This window comes from Hyla sarda, unplaced genomic scaffold, assembly GCF_029499605.1.
Source record: "Hyla sarda isolate aHylSar1 unplaced genomic scaffold, aHylSar1.hap1 scaffold_1689, whole genome shotgun sequence".
Classification (NCBI taxonomy): domain Eukaryota; kingdom Metazoa; phylum Chordata; class Amphibia; order Anura; family Hylidae; genus Hyla; species Hyla sarda.
The window spans coordinates 30001-42500 of record NW_026608329.1 but is presented as its reverse complement, the minus strand read 5'-3'; positions in this window follow the sequence as shown (position 1 = coordinate 42500).

Here is a 12500-nt window from a genome sequence, read left to right as displayed (position 1 = left end):
GGCACAGGGACACACACTTACCCCTGGCCGACAACCAGACTTTGACATTTTTCCGTCTGGCCCACCCCGGGGGGGGGGGTCCAGGGGCATCGGGGGCCCTCGGCCGACCGGACGTCGTCCTCGCTCGACTATGTCGAATATGTCGACGCTTCCCCTTCCCCGCCGCGGGGGGGTCCGCGTCGACGATCCTGTGCCCAAGGATAGCGCGCCCTGCCTGGGTACAGGGACCCGCGCCTCCCGCCCTGGTTCTCTGTCAAAAGTCCCGAGGCCTGGAAGTCTGTCAGGGGACCCTTCCGGAGGCCTCGCCCGGGTTTGGTGCACCCTGCCTGGGCACAGGGACACACACTTACCCCTGGCCGACAACCAGACTTTGACATTTTTCCGTCTGGCCCACCCCGGGGGGTCCAGGGGCATCGGGGGCCCTCGGCCGACCGGACGTCGTCCTCGCTCGACTATGTCGAATATGTCGACGCTTCCCCTTCCCCGCCGCGGGGGGGTCCGCGTCGACGATCCTGTGCCCAAGGATAGCGCGCCCTGCCTGGGTACAGGGACCCGCGCCTCCCGCCCTGGTTCTCTGTCAAAAGTCCCGAGGCCTGGAAGTCTGTCAGGGGACCCTTCCGGAGGCCTCGCCCGGGTTTGGTGCACCCTGCCTGGGCACAGGGACACACACTTACCCCTGGCCGACAACCAGACTTTGACATTTTTCCGTCTGGCCCACCCCGGGGGGTCCAGGGGCATCGGGGGCCCTCGGCCGACCGGACGTCGTCCTCGCTCGACTATGTCGAATATGTCGACGCTTCCCCTTCCCCGCCGCGGGGGGGGGTTCGCGTCGACGATCCTGTGCCCAAGGACGGTGCACCCTGCCTGGGCACAGGGACACACACGTCAATCGGGACTTTGTCGCTCAGCCTAAAAGGTCGGCCTGAAGCACTGTCGTGCGTCCCGACGGGGTCCGCCCACCCGCCCGCCGGTGCCGCTGCCTTCCTCTGGGTGTGCCCTCTCCGGGGATACCATGCGCGGGGTGGGCGAACCCTCCCGGGGGTCCAGGGACCGGTGCCAAACACCCCGCGCACAGCGATCTCGACCTTGTCAATGTTACGCTCAGCCTACTTCGGGGCCACGCTGCACCGCCCGTGCGGGTTCGCGCACCCACCCGGTGGTCCCGCTGCCTTCCTCCGGGTGTGCCCTCTCCGGGGATACCATGCGCGGGGTGGGCGAACCCTCCCGGGGGTCCAGGGACCGGTCCCAAACACCCCGCACACAGCGATCTCGACCTTGTCAATGTTACGCTCAGCCTACTTCGGGGCAACGCTGCACCGCCCGTGCGGGTTCGCGCACCCACCCGGTGGTCCCGCTGCCTTCCTCCGGGTGTGCCCTCTCTGGGGATACCATGCGCGGGGTGTGCGAACCCTCCCGGGGGTCCAGGGACCGGTCCCAAACACCCCGCGCACAGCGATCTCGACCTTGTCAATGTTACGCTCAGCCTACTTCGGGGCCACGCTGCACCGCCCGTGCGGGTTCGCGCACCCACCCGGTGGTCCCGCTGCCTTCCTCCGGGTGTGCCCTCTCCGGGGATACCATGCGCGGGGTGTGCGAACCCTCCCGGGGGTCCAGGGACCGGTGCCAAACACCCCGCGCACAGCGATCTCGACCTTGTCAATGTTACGCTCAGCCTACTTCGGGGCCACGCTGCACCGCCCGTGCGGGTTCGCGCACCCACCCGGTGGTCCCGCTGCCTTCCTCCGGGTGTGCCCTCTCCGGGGATACCATGCGCGGGGTGGGCGAACCCTCCCGGGGGTCCAGGGACCGGTCCCAAACACCCCGCGCACAGCGATCTCGACCTTGTCAATGTTACGCTCAGCCTACTTCGGGGCCACGCTGCACCGCCCGTGCGGGTTCGCGCACCCACCCGGTGGTCCCGATGCCTTCCTCCGGGTGTGCCCTCTCCGGGGATACCATGCGCGGGGTGGGCGAACCCTCCCGGGGGTCCAGGGACCGGTCCCAAACACCCCGCGCACAGCGATCTCGACCTTGTCAATGTTACGCTCAGCCTACTTCGGGGCCACGCTGCACCGCCCGTGCGGGTTCGCGCACCCACCCGGTGGTCCCGCTGCCTTCCTCCGGGTGTGCCCTCTCTGGGGATACCATGCGCGGGGTGGGCGAACCCTCCCGGGGGTCCAGGGACCGGTCCCAAACACCCCGCGCACAGCGATCTCGACCTTGTCAATGTTACGCTGAGCCTACTTCGGGGCCACGCTGCACCGCCCGTGCGGGTTCGCGCACCCACCCGGTGGTCCCGCTGCCTTCCTCCGGGTGTGCCCTCTCCGGGGATACCATGCGCGGGGTGGGCGAACCCTCCCGGGGGTCCAGGGACCGGTCCCAAACACCCCGCGCACAGCGATCTCGACCTTGTCAATGTTACGCTCAGCCTACTTCGGGGCCACGCTGCACCGCCCGTGCGGGTTCGCGCACCCACCCGGTGGTCCCGATGCCTTCCTCCGGGTGTGCCCTCTCCGGGGATACCATGCGCGGGGTGGGCGAACCCTCCCGGGGGTCCAGGGACCGGTCCCAAACACCCCGCACACAGCGATCTCGACCTTGTCAATGTTACGCTCAGCCTACTTCGGGGCCACGCTGCACCGCCCGTGCGGGTTCGCGCACCCACCCGGTGGTCCCGCTGCCTTCCTCCGGGTGTGCCCTCTCTGGGGATACCATGCGCGGGGTGTGCGAACCCTCCCGGGGGTCCAGGGACCGGTCCCAAACACCCCGCGCACAGCGATCTCGACCTTGTCAATGTTACGCTCAGCCTACTTCGGGGCCACGCTGCACCGCCCGTGCGGGTTCGCGCACCCACCCGGTGGTCCCGATGCCTTCCTCCGGGTGTGCCCTCTCCGGGGATACCATGCGCGGGGTGGGCGAACCCTCCCGGGGGTCCAGGGACCGGTCCCAAACACCCCGCGCACAGCGATCTCGACCTTGTCAATGTTACGCTCAGCCTACTTCGGGGCCACGCTGCACCGCCCGTGCGGGTTCGCGCACCCACCCGGTGGTCCCGCTGCCTTCCTCCGGGTGTGCCCTCTCTGGGGATACCATGCGCGGGGTGGGCGAACCCTCCCGGGGGTCCAGGGACCGGTCCCAAACACCCCGCGCACAGCGATCTCGACCTTGTCAATGTTACGCTGAGCCTACTTCGGGGCCACGCTGCACCGCCCGTGCGGGTTCGCGCACCCACCCGGTGGTCCCGCTGCCTTCCTCCGGGTGTGCCTTCTCCGGGGATACCATGCGCGGGGTGTGCGAACCCTCCCGGGGGTCCAGGGACCGGTGCCAAACACCCCGCGCACAGCGATCTCGACCCTGTCAATGTTACGCTCAGCCTACTTCGGGGCCACGCTGCACCGCCCGTGCGGGTTCGCGCACCCACCCGGTGGTCCCGCTGGCTTCCTCCGGGTGTGCCCTCTCTGGGGATACCATGCGCGGGGTGTGCGAACCCTCCCGGGGGTCCAGGGACCGGTCCCAAACACCCCGCGCACAGCGATCTCGACCTTGTCAATGTTACGCTCAGCCTACTTCGGGGCCACGCTGCACCGCCCGTGCGGGTTCGCGCACCCACCCGGTGGTCCCGCTGCCTTCCTCCGGGTGTGCCCTCTCCGGGGATACCATGCGCGGGGTGTGCGAACCCTCCCGGGGGTCCAGGGACCGGTGCCAAACACCCCGCGCACAGCGATCTCGACCTTGTCAATGTTACGCTGAGCCTACTTCGGGGCCACGCTGCACCGCCCGTGCGGGTTCGCGCACCCACCCGGTGGTCCCGCTGCCTTCCTCCGGGTGTGCCCTCTCCGGGGATACCATGCGCGGGGTGGGCGAACCCTCCCGGGGGTCCAGGGACCGGTCCCAAACACCCCGCACACAGCGATCTCGACCTTGTCAATGTTACGCTCAGCCTACTTCGGGGCCACGCTGCACCGCCCGTGCGGGTTCGCGCACCCACCCGGTGGTCCCGCTGCCTTCCTCCGGGTGTGCCCTCTCTGGGGATACCATGCGCGGGGTGTGCGAACCCTCCCGGGGGTCCAGGGACCGGTCCCAAACACCCCGCGCACAGCGATCTCGACCTTGTCAATGTTACGCTCAGCCTACTTCGGGGCCACGCTGCACCGCCCGTGTGGGTTCGCGCACCCACCCGGTGGTCCCGCTGCCTTCCTCCGGGTGTGCCCTCTCCGGGGATACCATGCGCGGGGTGGGCGAACCCTCCCGGGGGTCCAGGGACCGGTCCCAAACACCCCGCACACAGCGATCTCGACCTTGTCAATGTTACGCTCAGCCTACTTCGGGGCCACGCTGCACCGCCCGTGCGGGTTCGCGCACCCACCCGGTGGTCCCGCTGCCTTCCTCCGGGTGTGCCCTCTCTGGGGATACCATGCGCGGGGTGTGCGAACCCTCCCGGGGGTCCAGGGACCGGTCCCAAACACCCCGCGCACAGCAATCTCGACCTTGTCAATGTTACGCTCAGCCTACTTCGGGGCCACGCTGCACCGCCCGTGCGGGTTCGCGCACCCACCCGGTGGTCCCGCTGCCTTCCTCCGGGTGTGCCCTCTCTGGGGATACCATGCGCGGGCAGTGCGAACCCTCCCGGGGGTCCAGGGACCGGTCCCAAACACCCCGCGCACAGCGATCTCGACCTTGTCAATGTTACGCTCAGCCTACTTCGGGGCCACGCTGCACCGCCCGTGCGGGTTCGCGCACCCACCCGGTGGTCCCGCTGCCTTCCTCCGGGTGTGCCCTCTCCGGGGATACCATGCGCGGGGTGTGCGAACCCTCCCGGGGGTCCAGGGACCGGTCCCAAACACCCCGCGCACAGCGATCTCGACCTTGTCAATGTTACGCTCAGCCTACTTCGGGGCCACGCTGCACCGCCCGTGCGGGTTCGCGCACCCACCCGGTGGTCCCGCTGCCTTCCTCCGGGTGTGCCCTCTCCGGGGATACCATGCGCGGGGTGGGCGAACCCTCCCGGGGGTCCAGGGACCGGTCCCAAACACCCCGCGCACAGCGATCTCGACCTTGTCAATGTTACGCTCAGCCTACTTCGGGGCCACGCTGCACCGCCCGTGCGGGTTCGCGCACCCACCCGGTGGTCCCGCTGCCTTCCTCCGGGTGTGCCCTCTCTGGGGATACCATGCGCGGGGTGTGCGAACCCTCCCGGGGGTCCAGGGACCGGTCCCAAACACCCCGCGCACAGCGATCTCGACCTTGTCAATGTTACGCTCAGCCTACTTCGGGGCCACGCTGCACCGCCCGTGTGGGTTCGCGCACCCACCCGGTGGTCCCGCTGCCTTCCTCCGGGTGTGCCCTCTCCGGGGATACCATGCGCGGGGTGGGCGAACCCTCCCGGGGGTCCAGGGACCGGTCCCAAACACCCCGCACACAGCGATCTCGACCTTGTCAATGTTACGCTCAGCCTACTTCGGGGCCACGCTGCACCGCCCGTGCGGGTTCGCGCACCCACCCGGTGGTCCCGCTGCCTTCCTCCGGGTGTGCCCTCTCTGGGGATACCATGCGCGGGGTGTGCGAACCCTCCCGGGGGTCCAGGGACCGGTCCCAAACACCCCGCGCACAGCAATCTCGACCTTGTCAATGTTACGCTCAGCCTACTTCGGGGCCACGCTGCACCGCCCGTGCGGGTTCGCGCACCCACCCGGTGGTCCCGCTGCCTTCCTCCGGGTGTGCCCTCTCTGGGGATACCATGCGCGGGCAGTGCGAACCCTCCCGGGGGTCCAGGGACCGGTCCCAAACACCCCGCGCACAGCGATCTCGACCTTGTCAATGTTACGCTCAGCCTACTTCGGGGCCACGCTGCACCGCCCGTGCGGGTTCGCGCACCCACCCGGTGGTCCCGCTGCCTTCCTCCGGGTGTGCCCTCTCCGGGGATACCATGCGCGGGGTGTGCGAACCCTCCCGGGGGTCCAGGGACCGGTCCCAAACACCCCGCGCACAGCGATCTCGACCTTGTCAATGTTACGCTCAGCCTACTTCGGGGCCACGCTGCACCGCCCGTGCGGGTTCGCGCACCCACCCGGTGGTCCCGCTGCCTTCCTCCGGGTGTGCCCTCTCCGGGGATACCATGCGCGGGGTGTGCGAACCCTCCCGGGGGTCCAGGGACCGGTCCCAAACACCCCGCGCACAGCGATCTCGACCTTGTCAATGTTACGCTCAGCCTACTTCGGGGCCACGCTGCACCGCCCGTGCGGGTTCGCGCACCCACCCGGTGGTCCCGCTGCCTTCCTCCGGGTGTGCCCTCTCCGGGGATACCATGCGCGGGGTGGGCGAACCCTCCCGGGGGTCCAGGGACCGGTCCCAAACACCCCGCACACAGCGATCTCGACCTTGTCAATGTTACGCTCAGCCTACTTCGGGGCCACGCTGCACCGCCCGTGCGGGTTCGCGCACCCACCCGGTTGTCCCGCTGCCTTCCTCCGGGTGTGCCCTCTCCGGGGATACCATGCGCGGGGTGTGCGAACCCTCCCGGGGGTCCAGGGACCGGTCCCAAACACCCCGCGCACAGCGATCTCGACCTTGTCAATGTTACGCTCAGCCTACTTCGGGGCCACGCTGCACCGCCCGTGCGGGTTCGCGCACCCACCCTGTGGTCCCGCTGCCTTCCTCCGGGTGTGCCCTCTCCGGGGATACCATGCGCGGGGTGGGCGAACCCTCCCGGGGGTCCAGGGACCGGTCCCAAACACCCCGCGCACAGCGATCTCGACCTTGTCAATGTTACGCTCAGCCTACTTCGGGGCCACGCTGCACCGCCCGTGCGGGTTCGCGCACCCACCCGGTGCTCCCGCTGCCTTCCTCCGGGTGTGCCCTCTCTGGGGATACCATGCGCGGGGTGGGCGAACCCTCCCGGGGGTCCAGGGACCGGTCCCAAACACCCCGCGCACAGCGATCTCGACCTTGTCAATGTTACGCTCAGCCTACTTCGGGGCCACGCTGCACCGCCCGTGCGGGTTCGCGCACCCACCCGGTGGTCCCGCTGCCTTCCTCCGGGTGTGCCCTCTCTGGGGATACCATGCGCGGGGTGTGCGAACCCTCCCGGGGGTCCAGGGACCGGTCCCAAACACCCCGCGCACAGCGATCTCGACCTTGTCAATGTTACGCTCAGCCTACTTCGGGGCCACGCTGCACCGCCCGTGCGGGTTCGCGCACCCACCCGGTGGTCCCGCTGCCTTCCTCCGGGTGTGCCCTCTCTGGGGATACCATGCGCGGGGTGTGCGAACCCTCCCGGGGGTCCAGGGACCGGTCCCAAACACCCCGCGCACAGCGATCTCGACCTTGTCAATGTTACGCTCAGCCTACTTCGGGGCCACGCTGCACCGCCCGTGCGGGTTCGCGCACCCACCCGGTGGTCCCGCTGCCTTCCTCCGGGTGTGCCCTCTCCGGGGATACCATGCGCGGGGTGTGCGAACCCTCCCGGGGGTCCAGGGACCGGTGCCAAACACCCCGCACGTCGATCGGGACTTTGTCAATTTTACTCTCAGCCTACGAAGGAGCTCCGTCGGGCCGCCCGACGGGGTCCGCCCACCCGCCCGGCGGTACCGCTGCCTTCCTCCGGGTGTCCGCTCTCCAAGGATCCCAAGCCGGGGTGGGCTCGGCGGGGTCCGGTGGCCGTCGGGGAGCCGTCCCGCCCGCCCGCGTGTCTCCTGGGACGGCTCGGCCCCCCTCCGCGAGGGAGGCCGAGGGAGGGCAGCCGAGGTGCGGTCCTGCTGCGCGCACTCCGACGCCCGCGGCTTAGGGGAGAGGCCCGGGGAGCGAGGCGTGCCGACGCGGGACCGGAGTCTCGCGGGCAGCCTCGAGGACCCCGAGGGGCCTTGGGTCTCCCGCGCCGGGACGCGGTTGCGCTTCCTGCCGGACCGCCCGGCCGCCCCTCCCTATGCCCTTCGGGACCGCCGACCCCTCCGCCGCTCCGGGTTCCGGGATCCCGTGCCCGAGGTGGGCGCGCCCTGCCTGGGATGCAGGGACCCGCGCTTAGCCCCCGGGGACACGCCGATCGGGACTTTGTCGATTTTACGCTCAGCCTACGAAGGAGCTCCGCCGGGCCGCCCGACGGGGTCCGCTCACCCCCCCCCCCCCGGCGGTACCGCTGCCTTCCTCCGGGTGTCCGCTCTCCAAGGATCCCGTGCCCGGGGTGGGCTCGGCGGGGTCCGGTGGCCGTCGGGGAGCCGTCCAGCCCGCCCGCGTGTCTCCTGGGACGGCTCGGCCCCCCCTCCGCGAGGGAGGCCGAGGGAGGGCAGCCGAGGTGCGGTCCTGCTGCGCGCACTCCGACGCCCGCGGCTTAGGGGAGAGGCCCGGGGAGCGAGGCGTGCCGACGCGGGACCGGAGTCTCGCGGGCAGCCTCGAGGACCCCGAGGGGCCTGGGGTCTCCCGCGCCGGGACGCGGTTGCGCTTCCTGCCGGACCGCCCGGCCGCCCCTCCCTATGCCCTTCGGGACCGCCGACCCCTCCGCCGCTCCGGGTTCCGGGATTCCGTGCCCGAGGTGGGCGCGCCCTGCCTGGGATGCAGGGACCCGCGCTTAGCCCCCCGGGGACACGCCGATCGGGACTTTGTCGATTTTACGCTCAGCCTACGAAGGAGCTCCGCCGGGCCGCCCGACGGGGTCCGCTCACCCGCCCGGCGGTACCGCTGCCTTCCTCCGGGTGTCCGCTCTCCAAGGATCCCGTGCCCGGGGTGGGCTCGGCGGGGGCCGGTGGCCGTCGGGGAGCCGTCCCGCCCGCCCGCGTGTTCTGGGACGGCTCGGCCCCCCCTCCGCGAGGGAGGCCGAGGGAGGGCAGCCGAGGTGCGGTCCTGCTGCGCGCACTCCGACGCCCGCGGCTTAGGGGAGAGGCCCGGGGAACGAGGCTCGCCGACGCGGGACCGGAGTCTCGCGGGCAGCCTCGAGGACCCCGAGGGGCCTTGGGTCTCCCGCGCCGGGTCGCGGTTGCGCTTCCTGCCGGGCCGCCCGGCCGCCCCTCCCTATGCCCTTCGGGACCGCCGACCCCTCCGCCGCTCCGGGTTCCGGGATACCGTGCCCGAGGTGGGCGCGCCCTGCCTGGGATGCAGGGACCCGCGCTTAGCCCCCCGGGGACACGCCGATCGGGACTTTGTCGATTTTACGCTCAGCCTACGAAGGAGCTCCGCCGGGCCGCCCGACGGGGTCCGCCCACCCGCCCGGCGGTACCGCTGCATTCCTCCGGGTGTCCGCTCTCCAAGGATCCCGCGCCCGGGGTGGGCTCGGCGGGGGCCGGTGGCCGTCGGGGAGCCGTCCCGCCCGCCGCATGTTCTGGGACGGCTCGGCCCCCCTCCGCGAGGGAGGCCGAGGGAGGGCAGCCGAGGTGCGGTCCTGCTGCGCGCACTCCGACGCCCGCGGCTTAGGGGAGAGGCCCGGGGAGCGAGGCTCGCCGACGCGGGACCGGAGTCTCGCGGGCAGCCTCGAGGACCCCGAGGGGCCTTGGGTCTCCCGCGCAGGGACGCGGTTGCGCTTCCTGCCGGACCGCCCGGCCGCCCCTCCCTATGCCCTTCGGGACCGCCGACCCCTCCGCCGCTCCGGGTTCCGGGATACCGTGCCCGAGGTGGGCGCGCCCTGCCTGGGATGCAGGGACCCGCGCTTAGCCCCCCGGGGACACGCCGATCGGGACTTTGTCGATTTTACGCTCAGCCTACGAAGGAGCTCCGCCGGGCCGCCCGACGGGGTCCGCCCACCCGCCCGGCGGTACCGCTGCATTCCTCCGGGTGTCTGCTCTCCAAGGATCCCGCGCCCGGGGTGGGCTCGGCGGGGGCCGGTGGCCGTCGGGGAGCCGTCCCGCCCGCCGCATGTTCTGGGACGGCTCGGCCCCCCTCCGCGAGGGAGGCCGAGGGAGGGCAGCCGAGGTGCGGTCCTGCTGCGCGCACTCCGACGCCCGCGGCTTAGGGGAGAGGCCCGGGGAGCGAGGCTCGCCGACACGGGACCGGAGTCTCGCGGGCAGCCTCGAGGACCCCGAGGGGCCTTGGGTCTCCCGCGCAGGGACGCGGTTGCGCTTCCTGCCGGACCGCCCGGCCGCCCCTCCCTATGCCCTTCGGGACCGCCGACCCCTCCGCCGCTCCGGGTTCCGGGATACCGTGCCCGAGGTGGGCGCGCCCTGCCTGGGATGCAGGGACCCGCGCTTTGCCCCCCGGGGACACGCCGATCGGGACTTTGTCGATTTTACGCTCAGCCTACGAAGGAGCTCCGCCGGGCCGCCCGACGGGGTCCGCCCACCCGCCCGGCGGTACCGCTGCCTTTCTCCGGGGGGGTACGGTGGCCGTCGGGGAGCCGTCCCGCTCGCGCGTCTCCTGGGACGGCTCGGCCCCCCTCCGCGAGGGAGGCCGAGGGAGGGCAGCCGAGGCGCGGTCCCGCTGCGCGCACTCCGACGCCCGCGGCTTAGGGGAGAGGCCCTGGGGCCTTGGGTCTCCCTCGCCGGGACGCGGTTGCGCTTCCTGCCGGACCGCCCGGCCACCCTCCCTGTGCCCTTCGTGACCGCCGACCCCTCGTCGCGCATCTGGCGGCAGCCGCCGCCTCCGCACCGGCGCGATGCGGCATCTGGGGGGAGGGGGACCCTCTCGCCTTTACTGACACGGGCTCCGCAGAGTGGCTAGCTCCCTGCCGGATCACGCTTCGTTAGATCGATCGAGGGACCTTCAAAGACGGATATAGCCTTCCGGACCGTGCCGTGGCGCGACTCGGCACCGGGGGGATCGAGGCCCTTCGCCGACACGGGCTCCGGGGCCCGGCCGGACGAGGGGGTCGGTTCCCGCCGGATCGCGCGTCGAAACGACCGTCTGGGGATATTGCGAATGATGCCGTTCTCTCCGGACACATCTGGGGGAGCCCACTCCGTGCCGCTCAAGCTCGCCTCCCGGGAGGGACGACCCCTTTCCCGGCGGGAGTTCCGCCGGGAGGGGGTATACCCTAAGGGCCCCCCCGAGCCCCGGCACGATGCGGCGTCAGGGGGAGCGAGACCCTCTCGCCTTCGCCGACACGGGCTCCGGAGCCCGGCCGAACGAGAGGGTCGCTCCCCGCCGGATCGCGCCTCGCCAGATCGATCGAGGGACCTTCAGAGGATGAAAAACCGAGAAATTACGCCCATAGCTCGGCCCCTCCGGTCCAAAGAGGGTGCCGGCAGGGCACGCGCGCATCACCCCCGGGACCGGGGGACTTCGGCGGACCGCCCGCCGGAGTTGCTCGACTCGCTCGACGTCCCGGCCCTCTGGCACGGGTGGCCGTTCCGCTGCAACTGTTCCCAAGGACGGCGCGCCCTGCCTGGGTACAGGGACCCGCGCCTCCCGCCCTTTTAGCCTCTCTGGGTCTGTGCGTGTAAAGGGGACCCTTCCGGAGGCTTTGCCCGGGGACCGACCGGCCCCGGGTCGGGTACGCGAACCGGACCCGTTCCCCCCGGCATTCACCGAGGGAGAAGGCAGAGGTTCGTCCGCAGGGGAGCACACGCTCGGCCCTGGCGTACCCCGGGAGAGCAGCCGTGCTTCTCGCTCTCCTGCTATCCCCAGGCAGGTGGCCGTTCTGCGGTAGCCGGTCGCCATGCTGCTATGCAGTTTTACGAACGCGTGCCACTCTGTCATGCCCGACTCGTGGAACTGTCACCCGGATTCGGCCTTCGAATCCGTTCTCATAGCGGTTCTCGGTTTCGAGATAATCGTCAGGCCCGGAAGTCTTTCGGGGGACCCTTCCAGAGGCATTGCCCGAGTTCGGTGGACCCTGCCTGGGCACAGGTACTCACGACTCCCCCAGGGCTGACAACCGGGACTCGTATTCTGTCAGGGGTACGTGTCGCCCATCCTGTTCCCAAGGACGGCGCGCCCTGCCTTGGTACAGGGACCCGCGCCTCCCGCCCTTTTAGCCTCTCCGGGTCTGTGCGTGTAAGGGGACCCTTCCGGAGGCTTTGCCCGGGGACCGCGCAAGCCCCGGGTCGGGTACGTGAACCGGCCCCGTCTCCCCCCCCCCGGAATTCACCGTGGGAGAAGGCAGGGGTTCTTCCGCAGGCGAGCCCGCGCTCGGCCCTGGCGTACCCCGAGAGAGCAGCCGTGCTTCTCGCTCTCCTGCTATCCCCAGGCAGGTGGCCGTTCTGAGGTAGCCGGTCGCCATGCTGCTATGCAGTTTTGTGAACGCGTGCCACTCTGTCATGCCCGACTCATGGAACTGTCACCCGGATACGGCCTTCGAATCTGTTCTCATAGCGGTTCTCGGTTTCGAGATAATCGTCAGGCCTGGAAGTCGTCCGGGTGACCCTTCCGGAGACCTTGCCCAGGGGAGGTGAGCCCTCCTCGGGTAGTCGTCCGGCCGGGTGCCCTCGAGAGAACCAGGGGGGGGGACTTTGATTTTATTTTATTTTTTCCTTTCAAAGTCCCACCGGAAGTCTCACAGGGGACCCTCCGCGGGGGCATACCCGGCTATGGTGCGCCCTCCTCGGGTAGTCTGACCACCTCTCCCCCCACCTCTGCGGAAT